Source organism: Gorilla gorilla, chromosome 3 (assembly GCF_029281585.2).
Source record: "Gorilla gorilla gorilla isolate KB3781 chromosome 3, NHGRI_mGorGor1-v2.1_pri, whole genome shotgun sequence".
In the NCBI taxonomy this organism is placed as follows: Eukaryota; Metazoa; Chordata; class Mammalia; order Primates; family Hominidae; genus Gorilla; species Gorilla gorilla.
This window is the reverse complement of record NC_073227.2, coordinates 143,311,145-143,325,744: the sequence shown is the minus strand read 5'-3', so window position 1 is coordinate 143,325,744 and position 14,600 is coordinate 143,311,145. Positions and strand designations below refer to the sequence as shown.

At 36.4% G+C, this 14,600-nt stretch overlaps 1 protein-coding gene across 8 annotated transcripts in view; it reads right to left on the bottom strand.

Annotated features, from left to right (window-relative positions):
- AFG2A (AFG2 AAA ATPase homolog A) overlaps positions 1-14,600 on the bottom strand; it is a 396,134-nt gene that overhangs the window by 113,369 nt on the left and 268,165 nt on the right. The window contains exon 16 of one of the 8 annotated variants that reach the window (XR_010133492.1): positions 257-666. The exons of the other annotated variants lie outside the window; for them this stretch is intronic. The gene's annotated coding sequence lies outside the window, so the exon portion shown is untranslated. Of the gene's footprint in view, positions 1-256; positions 667-14,600 lie in introns of those variants that run through there. 8 annotated transcript variants of the gene reach the window in all.

The following is a 14,600-nucleotide window of genomic DNA, read 5'->3' as shown; positions in this document are numbered from 1 at the left end:
TCTTAGTATCCTTGTGGATATTCGATTAATTCATAAATCCATGTATTCATGGATTTAGTTCCAGACTCTTAATTCTAATTCCATTGGTCTACATATAGTCTATTCTTATGCTAGTATCACACTATTTTGAATATGGTAACTTTGTAGTAAGTTTTGAAATTGCGAAGTGAAAGTCCTTCGGCTGTGTTCTTTTTCAATATTGTTTTGGCTCTTTGGGGCCCCTTGCATTCCATATGGGTTTGAGAATTGGCCTTCTCATTTCTGCAAAAAATGTCACTGAAATTTGGATAGGAACTGCACTGAACCCATAGATCACTTTGGTTAGTGCCTACATCTTAACAATATTAAGTCTTTCAATCCATGAACACAGGATATCTTTCCGTTTATTTCGATTTTCTTAATTTCTTTCTGAAATGTTTTGTAGTTTTCAGTATACAAGTATCTCACCTTGGGTAAATTTACTGCTATGTATTCTATTCTTCTGGATGACAGTGTAAATACAACTGTTTTCTTAATTTCATTTTCAGATTATTCACTTCTGGTGTACAGAAACACAACTGGGCTAGGCGTGGTGGCTCACACCTGTAATTTCAGCACTTTGGGAGGCCAGGATCACTTGAGTCCAGGAGTTCGAGACCACCCTGGGTAACATGGCGAAACTCATTTCTACCAAAACAAAACAAAACAAACCAAAAATTAGCTGGGTGTGGTGGCGTGTGCCTGCAGTCCTAGCTACCCAGGAGGCTGAAGTGGGAGGATGGCTTGCATCCAGGTGGCAGAGGTGGCAATGAGCCGTGTGATTGCGCCACTACACTCCAGCCTTGCGCCACCACACTCCACCCTAGACGACAGAGCTAGACCGTGTCTCACAAAAAAAAAAAAAAAAAAAAAAAGGAAACACAACTAACCTGAAAGTAATTTGAGTGCAACCTATGAAAAAGGATGGCCAGAATGTGACTTAACATTTGAGGGGATACCCTATCACTTTTACGTAGAACAACTGATGCAGAAGTGACCTAGTAGCTAATTTTAAATATAATTCTCTAGAATGCCTAACCATCTACTTATGATTTTCTTCCTCATTAATTCGTTTTCCTCTCTAACATAAATTAAAAGATTCATTGCTTCCATGAGGCTGTCAGGATATGCTTGGTTCAACTACCTTACTGAAGTAGACATTCTTGTGAGTACAGTTACTCAGTGAATGAAATAAAATAAGAAAGCCCAATTTTCCACTTGATTCCATGAGAGAAGCAAGAGTAGAAAGAAAGCTCTAGCAAACTTCTTGATACTTTTTGTTAATTCTTTTGCAGCAAATCCTGACATCAGAAATATTTTAAAAAGGATGGGTGAAAAACACAGTGAAAGGTAACTGATTGTATAGAAAAATGCTACTGTCAGATGAGAAAAAAAGAATTTATAAATTGTATCTCATATAATAGCATCTGAAGAAAGAGAAGAAAACTTCCTATAGGGGAAGGGGGGATAGACAGCACATTTACTAGAAAAGAAGACACTGGATCGAAAGGAAAACACACTTCAGTAGGCTTTCCTTGATGCTTTTCCAGTTTTCTAATAGCTGTTCCTGGACAGCTATTAGCTACTGTAGTAGAACTGAATTTCAACTCAGAAATGAAGGAGTTGTACAGCTTTGCAAAATTAATTTAAGGTCTTTTAACTTCCAAAGTTGTATGAGAATTAAATAAGAACATAGAGTCTGCAGCACTAATCAGGTGTTTTCCTGTTAGTTATATCCACTTCATCCAGTAAATAAACCAGGACATAAAAATCGGGCACACTTACAGAGTCTCCGTGGTTAACATTTTCTGATAGAATTCCTCTTGGTTTTAACACCCATAACTCAGGCAATGTATGTCTCTAAATTCAACATTTTCCTGCTGATGTTTATATGGGAAAAATTTATACTTACATTCCTCAAATTTAACATAACATTTTAAACAAAAGAATGTACGGAGGGAAGTCTCCTGTTACATTCCAAACACAACTGGTAGAAAGGTCTGATCATGTGTAGACATTTCGAAAAGTCCTCTGAGTGTATCAACCTAGCAATGGTTCCTTAATGGCTAGATTTGTTAGGTTATCAGGAAACCACTGTTTAAGCATTTTACATCCCCAAATTATAATTTCTTACTTTAAAGATATTTCACTGCATTTAGTTAGCTTTTAGGAAATTGGTTGGGGAGTTGGGGGAATGGGTTCCTGGTTAGAATTTTCAAGTAGGACATCTGATTTCCTAGGATATTAAGTGTTAAGCAGGGGATGCCTGAATACTAAAAAGGTATTTTAATCAGCTGTGATTATGAAAGGCTTGCCCTGTTGAGATTATAATGGTGATAGTTGTAATGATATAACAGTTAAAACACTTATTGAGACATTATCTGTTAAATGCTTTATAAGTATCATCTTATACAAGCTTTACAAAGTATATACAGTTGTCTTGGTATCTGCAGAGGATTGGTTCCAATCCCCTCCCCAACCCCCACCAGGATACCAAATTCCACAGATGCTCAAGTCCTTTTTATATAAAATGATGTAGTTATTTGCGTATAACCTCTGCATATCCTCCCTATACTTAAAATCATCTCTAGATTGCTTGTAATAGCTAACACAATGTAAATGCCATGTAAATAGTTACTATACTGTATTGTCAACATTTGTGTTAACATTTAAATTTTTGATTGTTGCATTATTTTTTACCGTTTTTTTTTCTTAAAATTTTTTTTGACCCTTGATTCATTGCATCCACGGATTTGAAACCTGTAAATTTGGGGGGCTGACTGTATTATGTATAATAACTGTCATAATTTTACATATAAGACAATATTGCCAGGTTCATACAGCTACTAAATTGCGATGGGATGTAAGCTAAGTCTATCTGATTCTGAAATGTATGGTCTAATCTACACCATTAAACTATACTACTTATATACCACTGTACTCCCTGACATTCTGAAAAATTATAATTAGAACAGGACAAAATTGATGAAACACAAATAAAAATAAAATAGCAAAAAATACAAAGCAAATATTATAAGCTGGTGAAGAGAATACCCTGACATATTTATTTATGATATATCTCAATGGGCACTGACTTAAAGGAAAAAAATACTCAATTTCTTGACAAATTCTTTGCCTGTCTCACTGGTAGAGAGTTGGTAAATATTTAACTACCCACTCTCCAGTGAGGAGGGGAGCACTGATTTATAGTGATTGCCAATTTCCATTGTATACATACTCCCAACATGGCTACTGACTGTTTAAAAACTAACTTGCAACATTCTTGGACTTCAAAAAGTGCCTCTTGCAAACTGGGAAGAGCCAGTTCAAGCACATCACTGGGTCCAACTCTAACTACATCCAAATCAGCACAAAGTCTTACTTCAAACACAGCTTTAAGTAATGACTACTGTCTCACACGAATGTTTTCTTTAAAACCCTATGAGATATTCATGATTGTAGCATATGGCATCACTCATGTAAGGCAAGAACTGAAATTTTATAAGGTTTCTCACAAGCAAAAGTCCCTGTTAAGAGAATTAAAAACAAGCTACAGAATGAGAGAAAATATTTGCAAACCACATATCCAGAGGACTTGTATAAACCACATATCCAAAGGAAAATGTGCAAAAGTCATGAGCGGACATTTCACCAAAGAAGAAATAAGAAATATGTATGGCAAAGAAGCACATAAAAAAAGTTCAGCATCATTAACCATTAGAGAAATGCAAATTAAAATCACAATGAGGTATCACTACATACCTACTAGAATATGAAATGCTGGCAGGGATGTAGAGAAACTAGATTTCTCATTCATTACTGGTGGGAATATAAAGTCACATGCCACTCTGGAAGACAGTTTGGTAGTTTCTAAAATAGAACTAAACATGAATTTATCATATGCCGTAGGCAGAACAACATTATCAACCCCTAGATGTTCATATTCTAACCCCTGGAACCTGAAAATATGTTACTTTACATAGCAAAGAGAAGTTAAGGTTGTAGATGAAATCCAGGTCATTGATCAGTTGACCTTAAAACAGAACTACCTTATGTAACATTACACAAGAATTAAAAGTGGAAAAGGGAGGCAGAAGAAAGTTAGCAGATGAAGATGTGACTTCGAAGGAAAGGCACAGAGAGATGCAACATTGCTCCTTTGAAGATGAAGGAAGAGACCACAAGCCAAGAATAACAGGAGAAACTAGAAAAGGAAAGGAATAGATTCTTCTCTAAAGCCTTCAGAAAGGAATGCAACCTTGCCAACACTTTGATTTTAGCCCGATGAGACATATGTTGGATTGTTAAGCTATACAACTATGATACATTTGTGTTGTTTAAGCTTCCAGCCTGTGGTAATTCGTTATAGCAGCAACAGGAAACTAATATATCACATGATTCAACAACTGTACTCTTTATTCTAAAGAAATGAAAACTTATGTTCACATAAAAGTTTGTACATGGATGGTCACAGCAGCTTTATTCATAATAGTCCAACACTGGAAACAACCTAAATGTCCTTAGACAGATAAATGGTTAAACTCTGGTACATCCATAAAGCAGTGTAACTACTCAGGAATAAAAAAGGTATAACTGGCTGGACGCAGTGGCTCACGCCTATAATCCCAGCACTTTAGGAGGCCGAGGCAGGTGCATCACCTGAGGTCAGGAGTTCAAGACCAGCCTTGCCAACACGGTGGTGGGTGCCTGTAATCCCAGCTACTCAGGAGGCTGGGGCAGGAGAATCACTTGAACCTGGGAGCAGAGGTTGCAGTGAGCTGAGATCATGCCACTGCACTCCTGCCTGGGCGATAAGAGCAAGATTCCTTCTAAAAAAAAAAAAAGTATAACTATTGATACATACAGCTTGGCTAGATCTAAAGAACAACGTGCTTAGTGATAAAAGCCAATCTTGGAAGGTTAATACTTATTGCATGATTGTATTTATGTGACATTTTGATTTATGTATTTACTTAGAGATGGAGTCTCGCTCTGTCATCCAGGTTGGAGTGCAGCAGTGCGATCACGGCTCACTGCAGCCTCGAACTCCTAGGCTCAAGGGATCCTCCCACCCCAGCCTCCCGAGTAGCTAGGACTACAGATGCAAGCCATCGTGCCCAGCTGTGACATTTTTAGAATGACAAAACTGTGGAGATGGACACAGACTAGTGATTGCCAGAGGACAGAGAAAAGAAGATGGGAGTATCCAACTATAAAGGAGTACACAAGAGAGTTTCCTTGTGGTGATCAAATATATAATGCTCTACCTTGATTGTAGTAGTGATTATATGAATCTGTAATAGGGGTCAAATTGCATTGCACACACAGAAAAACATGAGAGTGCAGGTAAAAACTGATAAGAACTGAATAAGCTATGTAGTCTAATTAATAATTTTGTACTAATGGCAATTTCCTGGTTTTGATATTGTTCTACAGATATAAGATATCACCATTGGGGGTGCTGGGCTATGGCTTATGGGGTACTATGTACTATTTTTTCAACTTTATGTGTATGTATCATATGTCAAAATTAAAAGTTACAAAATAGAGGAAAGAAAAAAGTCATCTGCTGGCCATAAAATTCTTAGAATAGATTTTTAAGACATAAAATCACATCCTTTTAAATTCCTGTTTTATATGTTTATATACATTGCATAAAACCTGCATATAATAAAATAAATAAATATGCACATATTAGTAGTATATGCTAAAAAGTACTCAGGTATATGCAATGAAAAAGTTCAGAGATCATTCTTCTGAAGTATTATTTACTTACCTTTCTTAAACAGTGAAAACCAAAATGTGTGATATAGAATTCTGATGTAATATTATCTCCAGAATATTAACCCCAGCACAAACCACTAAGACAAGATATACTAAAAATAAATTTTAAAAGATGCTATGTAGAAATGGAGTAAAGCATTAAATTACTAGTTTATATTGCTTCTTTCCATAAAAGGCATTAGCAGTCCTATTACATTTTTCAATCAGCCACAAAAGACTTTGAACTTTCATCTAATGCACTGTTTCTGTTATTATTATTGTTTTGTATATTCTTATTCACTTTTTTTTTTGAGACAGGGTCTCACTCTGTTTGCCCAGGCTGGAGTGCAGCGGCATCATCTCAGCTGCAGCCTCGACCTCACCAGCTCAGATGGTCTTCCCACCTCAGTCTCTCGAGTAGCTGGGATTACAGGCATATGCCACCATGCCCAGCTAAATTTTTTTGTATTTTTAGTAAAGACAAAGTTTCACTATGTTGCCCAGGCTGGTATTGAACTCCTGGATTCAAGCAATCTGCCCGCCTTGGCCTCCCAGAGTGCTGTGATTATAGGCATGAGCCACCGTGCCTGGCCTCTTCTTCATTTTTTTAAGATAACTTGTTACCCAAGATTAACTCGGCCACTACTTTTGAAGGTTAAAAGAACACCTGAAACTAAAACTCAAACACCCAATTTTTGCTCAGCAAAGTATGTCACTCTACAAAACACATTTGAGCACTGGGAATTACTTGATAAAGATTAGCAAATTCAAGCTTAATATATTTGTAGAACAGTTTGTTTTCAATCAAATATCTCTATTCATCTAGTGATTGGTGTTTTTGTCGATGTTCTGACACAGTACAACTTACGGGTTTGGAGTGAAACTTGGGAAACGTAGATTGTTGTTAAACATCAGCCAGTTAACACAGTTAAGCCATAAAGACTCTTACGTCCATATTTTCCAACTTGTCAGGTAGTGTTCTACAGAATGAATTTAGAATAATTCCTGGAAATTTGTAAGTCTAAGGTGAACTTACATATAGCAAATGTTTAATTGTCTTACAAAGTATTTGAAACATTTAAATTCACTCTCTTAAATACAAGGATGTTCACACTATAGCTACACTAGTATTTCCTGATTTGGTAAAGAACATAGGCAAGGAAGGTTAAATTTCAAACAAAACTTTAATGTTTTTGTTTCTTAGTTTATTTTATTAAAGATAATTCACTGTTCTTTCCTTGTGAGTTAATAATCTTCCTCTCAGGGAACCTGGCTCTCTAAACTGTATTTTTAAAACGCTTTACTTTGAAGGTAGAGCATTTGCCACAAAAAAATATGATTCAAAATTGTGGAATGAGAAACTCATGTGAGGACATTGGATCTTTATTATTATGCTGAAACTCAAAGGCTGTGATTTATTTACTTTTTGAAGGTAACTGACACCTTGTCACAGCTACGTTGCCTTGGAGAGGTTAAAAAGTTGTCCACGTTCCAGCCAGCAAAAGAGCAGCCTCTCAACTGCCAATATGCAACAAGCTTGGACAAGCACTTTATTTTTTACAGTAAAGTAACAAGCTTGCCTTCTCAGTGCAACCAAACTCAAACAATGAAAAGAGCTATTCCAAACTGAAGGCCAAGCTTGTGGTATGCATAGGAGCACTCTCCACTGAGCAACCATGGTCAAGCACAAGCTTTCTCTTCAAAGAAATGTTTTAACAGATTGCGTATGCCATCAGTCCCTCAGCTACTCTCAGCTATGTCAACTTATTATCCCTAAAGATTGTTAAAAAACATGTATTAATAAGTAGCATAAATTGCTCTTTTGAATATAAAATTCGCTTGGGCTCCCAAGATGACATACAGAAAGAGTAAAGAAATGCAACTTCCCGCATGATTCTGAGTACCATATGAAATAATTGCAGTAGAAAATGTATTAACATAGAAAATGTGGACTTCCCTTTTGGAATAGAGAAATCAGTGCTAGTGTTTTACATATTCAGTTTATTCAGGGCTGATGTTTATTAAAGCCCTGTGAATTTAAGTTCATCTCTAAAACAATCATAATATGTGAATTGCCATACCTCTTACCTCAAAATTTGGAACAGAGAAAAAAAGAAGGCCTTGTTCCACATTATGAATTAAGAAAAACAAAAAATATGTAAGGGCACAGAATTAAACAAAAGTAGTTCTACGTTCTGCAAAGGCATCCAAAGATATCTTTTACTTCCTTAGAACATGTTTTATAATTAAGTAAATACATACATACATATGTATATATGAAAAATTTAGTAAAATGAAAACTAAATCCTGGTTTAGGTAAATATTCCACATAAAATAAAAACTACATGAAAGCAGATATTTTTATACATTCTGCCATGGGATTAACTAATCTGTATATAGCTCTGGATTTATATGAAAAGATAACAGATAAAACATTAGAACTCTGAGTATATCGGCCGGGTGTGGTGGCTTATGCCTGTAATCCCAGCACTTTGGGAGGCTGAGGCGGGCAGACCATGAGGTCAGGAGTTGGAGACCAGCCTGGCCAACATGGCGAAACCCCGTCTCTACTAAAAATACAAAAATTAGCCAGGTGTGGTGGCACGTGCCTGTAGTCCCAGCTACTCAGGAGGCTGAGGTGGGAGAATCGCTTGAACCCGGGAGACAGAGGTTGCAGTTAGCCGAGACCGTGCCATTACACTCCAGCCTGGGCGACAGAGCAAGGCTCCATCTCAAAAAAAAAAAACAAAAAACCTCTGAGTATATCACTGAAAAGATTCCATAATTTAGTTTCTTTCATTACTGCTATGTTCCTTTCACAAATCCAAAACAATGATGTTATCAATGATTCTGAAAATCAGTTTCTGCGGGTCATTAAATTTTCCAAATTTATACTGCATAAAAATCATTTTGCATAATGTAATTAACATTATTTTATATTTAAAAATCAGGATTTGGATCTACTTCATACTCCTAACCAGGCTCTATGTCTATGCCTATGACTATGTCTATATCTGTATCTATATCATCTATTTACTGACCCAGAATATCAGGAACTCACAGAGGTCAAGAAGTAGCTCTGATGTGGAGGAGTCTGCCCTTTTCCAAAGAGGTTAAGTATGAATTCTGTACACTTGGACTTAGATTCACTTCCCCAGACCGCCAGGTTTCATCAATGGGCTCAAGAGACCACTCCTTCTCTACCACTCACTCACAGCATCACCAGTACTATTGTGCCTCAAGTCTGCCAGTATTAATTTTATGTTGGCCTTTAACTATGTTAAATCAGGCTACCACAAGAAGCTCCAGAATTCAAGTTCATGCCTCATCTAGATTCTAAACCTTGCAAATGTCAACACATTCCTGAGTCTGTTTCTTCCCACCACACTCTTAGTCCATTATATAACGAGTAACAAAAAATATATTAAAAAATACATTGCAGGTCAATTTTAGCAAAGGTAATTTCAGGTCAAGGAAAGGCTAGGGCAGGAAGATATTTTGGATTTTAATGGTCCTAATCATTGGGAACTTTTAGGGTTTGGTCCTAATCATTGGGAACTTTTAGGGTTAAGTCCTAGCTTCAATTAAAGGACCCAATCCTAAGGCAGGAAGATGTTTTGGCTTTTAATGGTCCTAATTAATGGTAATTTTTAGGACTGCATTAAGTCCTAGCTTCAATTAAGAATGTCTATCTGAGAAGAAACAGAATCAGAGATGCAATTCTAGGAAGAGGCTGGCAAGATCCCTTCAAACAGAGTAGTGGTCTCAGAAGGGTTCAACCAGGCAGTTAAAGACCGTAGGGGAGACAAAAACACTTTAGTAAGACAAATGCATACGAATTTGTGTGCCAGTGTGTGCACATATACATATACACACCCTTCACAATATGGAACAAGCTACACACATGATGTAGGGAGGAGGCTCTGGGCAGCTACATGCTCGGTGACTCCAGCGGGTTGCTCTTTTTTTTTTTTTTTTGAGACGGAGTCTAGCTCTGTCATTTAGGCTGGAGTGCAGTGGCACAATCTTGGCCCACTGCAACCTGCACCTCCCGGGCTCAATCGATTCTCCTGCCTCAGCTTTCTGAGTAGCTGGGATTATAGGCACCCACCACCATGCCCAGCTAATTTTTGTAATTTTAGTAGAGACGGGATTTCACTGTGTTGGCCAGGCTGGTCTTGAACTCCTGACCTCATGATCCGCCCACCTCAGCCTCCCAAAGTGTTGGGATTACAAGCGTAAGCCACCACGCCCGGCTCGTTTCTCTTATGCTCTTAATGCACCATGATGTTAGAGCTTCAAAATCTGTTTCTATTAACGTTATTTAAATAGAATGTGTTGTTCAGCATTCAAAAACTCTTAATTTCTAAAGTTAACACTTTGTATTTTTTATAAGTTCTTAACACCTGCCTTCCCCTTAAAACATCCATGGAGGTAAAGTATGTATGCTTATTTATTTATTTATTTATTTATTTATTTATTTATTTATTTTTTGAGACGGAGTCTCACTCCGTCGCCCAGGCTGGAGTGCAATGGCGTGATCTAAGCTCACTGCAACCTCCGCCTCCCGGGTTTAAGCCATTTTCCTGCCTCAGCCTCCCAAGTAGCTGGGATTACAGGCGCCGCCACTGTGCCCGGCTAATTTTTTGTATTTTTAGTAGAGACAGGGTTTCACTACGTTGGCCAGGCTGGTCTCGAACTCCTGACCTCATGATTTGCCCACCTCGGCCTCCCAAAGTGCTTGGATTACAGGCGTGAGCCACCGTGCGCAGCCTAAGTATGTATGCTTATAAAGAGGAACTAGAGTGACACTAGACAGCATGGTCAGTGAGACTAACAGGAAATTTGATGTTTCTCTTTTTGTAAAAAATCTTATTTGTTTTTGTAATACTTGCTACTTACAAATGTCTATGTTCTCTTAACCTGGGGATGATTTAAGAAGTAACGGAAATTGTTATTAGAGATGAATAAGGAAAAAATATAAAATTATAATAAACATTGGTAGTTATTCACATTATTTAAACAAACGTTTTCTATAATAAGAAGACTAATGTCCCCCATAAATTGTTGTATGCCTGGATTCATGGGTTGTAATATTTATGCTAAATGAATTTGCCTCCTTATCGTAAATTTAGGTAGGGCAAATGTAAAGTATGTAAATCCAGTGGTTTCAGAAACCCCTTTCAAAAAGATTTATTATTGCAATGAAAACTTTGTTTGTAGTCTTGCTTAGAGTTCTAATGAAAAACAAGAGTAGGATATTTGTTCTTTTAAAGCAAGTGCCACTGTTAATACTGGTAACATCTTCTTTGAACTAAAGGACATCATTCTGTATAAGATTATTAATAATCTTTTCAACTCATTTTATACAGTGTTTTAAGTTTAACAGAGGCTTTGGATTGCCATAAAAATGGCTCCTACTAATCTATAAATAGTAAAGAGACTCATGGCAAGAATCTTATTAACACTATACATAGGCCTGAAACTGGAAATTACAGTGACATTGTTTCTAATACTATCAAACGGTAACAAACCTGGGAAGCCTTAAAAGTTTTCTGTAATTTTACTTTACTCTTCCCTCATCCAATCTCTATACCTAGTTGCATCTGATCAACAAATGCAAATAAGCCAAGATCCTATTACAGCAAGCACCATACGAAATTCCTCAAACATGCACCATATGAAATTCCTTAAAATTCAGAAGTAATGGTCTCATGTGGAAAAAAAAAATGTTTTGTGTGTGAAATGCTCAGAAAAACTATGTTAAATCACTTAGTATTTAAATAATCCAATGAGCTTAACATGTGAAAGAGGTACTCTGAATTTATTTTTGTTTTTTGACTAACTGGCATGATGTCTTAGTGATAAGAGAAATATGTCAAGTATTAATGCTTTTGTTTTATTAACTTGTTTAACTCCTCAAGTCACCATTTGATGTTTAAGAAGCAAGGATGTGGCCGGGCGCCGTGGCTCACACCTGTAATCCCAGCACTTTGGGAGGCCAAGGTGGGCGGATCACGAGGTCAGGAGATCAAGACCATCCTGGCTCACATGGTGAAACTCCATCTCTACTAAAAAAAAAAAAAAAAAAAAAAATAGAAAAAATTAGCTGGGCATGGTGGTGGGCGCCTGTAGTCCCAGCTACTAGGGAGGCTGAGGCAGGAGGATGGCGTGAACCTGGGAGGCGGAGCTTGCAGTGAGCTGAGAATGCGCCACTGCACTCCAGCCTGGGTGACAGAGACTCCGTCTCAATAAAAAAAAAAACAAGGATGGTAATGAATGAAAGAATGAGGAAATGAATGGAAGGATGAGGAAGATTTGACTTGTATTTGGCTTAATTGTATTTGGCTGCATTTTATATAAACAAAGTTTGCTGGTAGGATGGGGAAAAATATAGGGAAGCTGGGGATGGTGAAATAAATTACCAGCATTTCCAGGTTGGGAAGGGGTATTGGTTTCTTTTCAGGTCAGACTGGCTGTCACCACCAATGCTGACTGGAAGAGTTATTGAAGTGATGCTCTACCTGTAATCACTGAGGGACAGAGAGACAGCAGAATAAGAGGGAAATCATATCCCTAATACCTTGTAGATCACTACCAAAAGAAACCTGTTATCTGGGCTTTGTTTTGTTTTTCTTTTCATAGTGGATTAAGATTCTTATCTTAATAAGATATGTTATTAAACTCGAATTTTATATCAGTTTTATAATCTAGATTTTAAAAACATAACTGTATATCTGCACATAAATAAACGCATAATCCCTTTTTCTACAACCATTGTATTCTGAAATATCTACTGCTGAAATTTTCCCATCTAAGACATACTACCTTTTACCTGAATGTGGCATTTTTAAATAAAAGTTTTAAATAATTTAATGTTAGAAAAAAACCCAAAATTTGAAATTAATAATACTGACCTCATGAAGTTTTATGTTTGTAATACATTTTGGTATATATTTTATCAATAAATTAGCTTCAACATAATTCTGATTGCATTCTACTTATCCAGGTAAACTTGGATAGCGTGGATAGTATGGACAACAGCAAATAACTTCGAGAAAAGGGAACATTTGGGATCAAGTCTTCTCCACGTAATACCACGTGGTTTGATACATTTATTTTTGTTTTTTACTTGACTACCTGGCATGTTGTCTTAGTGATGAGAGAAATATGTCAAGTATTCATGCTTTTGTTTTATTTTATCAACTTGTTTAACGCCTCAAGGCACCATTTGATGTTTAAGAAACAAGGAGGGTAATGAATGAACGAATGAGGAAATGAATGGAAGGATGAGGAAGATATAAAGTGACTTGACTTGCATTTGGCTTATTTTCTTTATTTGCTATTTAGGAATAATAATATTATGGGGATATCCTGAAAGAAAATTGGTGAATAGGTGTAAGAAGTGTTGTTCTGATAATAAATCATTATTTTTATTACTACTTCTACACCTGCTAGTATGTGTCTCACCCAAGTACCTAGAAACTGTTTTTGCCATTGCCATGAAACTAGGAAATTTTATTAAGGTCACGGGCAGATCATCAACTCTGAATTAAGTATTCAAAAACACTTTATTAAAAAATCTAGATAAATAAATTTGTTAACTGAAATGCAACCAAAATTCTGATGTATTTCCTTTAAATCTTTTTGAAATTTTCAAATCCCTTAGATTTCATATAACTTCATATAATTTCATGTAACTCATTAAGACAGATTTGCTTTTCCTTACAGAGAAAATACGTTTTTTAAAAATGGCTCAACCTTAATTTAGTAAGTATCCCACAGAAAAGATACTATAAAAAATATGGAGGCTTCAGTGAGTTTTCTTCTCCAGTCCAAGGTCATCCAACATGTGGCTCAGGATGGCTCTGAATTGGGCCCAACATGGCTTTGAACCTGGGCCCAAAACAAATTAGCAAGCTTTCTTAAAACACTGAGATTTTTGCAATTTTTTAAAAAGCTCATCAGCTATCGTCAGAGTTATTTTGTTTTTTATGTGTGGCCCAAGACCATTCTTCTTCCAGCATGGCCCAGGGAAACCAAAAGATTGGACAGCCCTGAAGTCTAGTCCTTATGTCCAAACTTGCTTTCTCCCTGCCAATACTACTGCTTCCTATGGCCGGTAAGTAGGGATTGAAGTCATTTCAAGTTGTTGCTTCATAAACACTTATAATTCAATAAGTACAGAGAATTAATTACTTTCTCACCCTAGGACGCAGTGGAAAGTAAACTGTGACTGATGGAAGAATTGGAGTAACACGTTCCTTATTACACAATACCTTTCCTTTCAATCAATACTCAGGGGATGTTAGTTCTAATATGGCATTAAGCCTCATTTTCTCCCCTTTTACATTTTAAAGCCCTCTTGTCTTAAAAATGTAAGGCTGTGTGTGGTCTGTTTTCAAGAATGATTTAGATGGGCTATACATGTGTTATTTTTGTCTTATATAAGTGATGACATTCTTAAACTTCTAATTTTTGAGGCATATTTTATAGATGTTAAACCCTGGTTTAAGTTGTAATGAAAATAAAATTCTGTATTTTATGTTCCTTTTCACATTTTGATTAAGAAACAAAAAGTACATTGCATATTAGATGTTAAAAATACATCTTCTTCACTTTTACTCTGACCTAGTGAACTTCTCCAGTAATTGTACACCAGAGAACAGCTTTGCTGTGGGTTTCAGTCTTATTAAATACTTTAAAATGTTAAATCATTTATTTATTGGTGCTAAATAAAAATTACACTTTTGTCTATAGTGCTTTAAAAGTAAAGATTGTTATTGTTAACATTCAGCAACTAAAAGTTTATTAGGAAT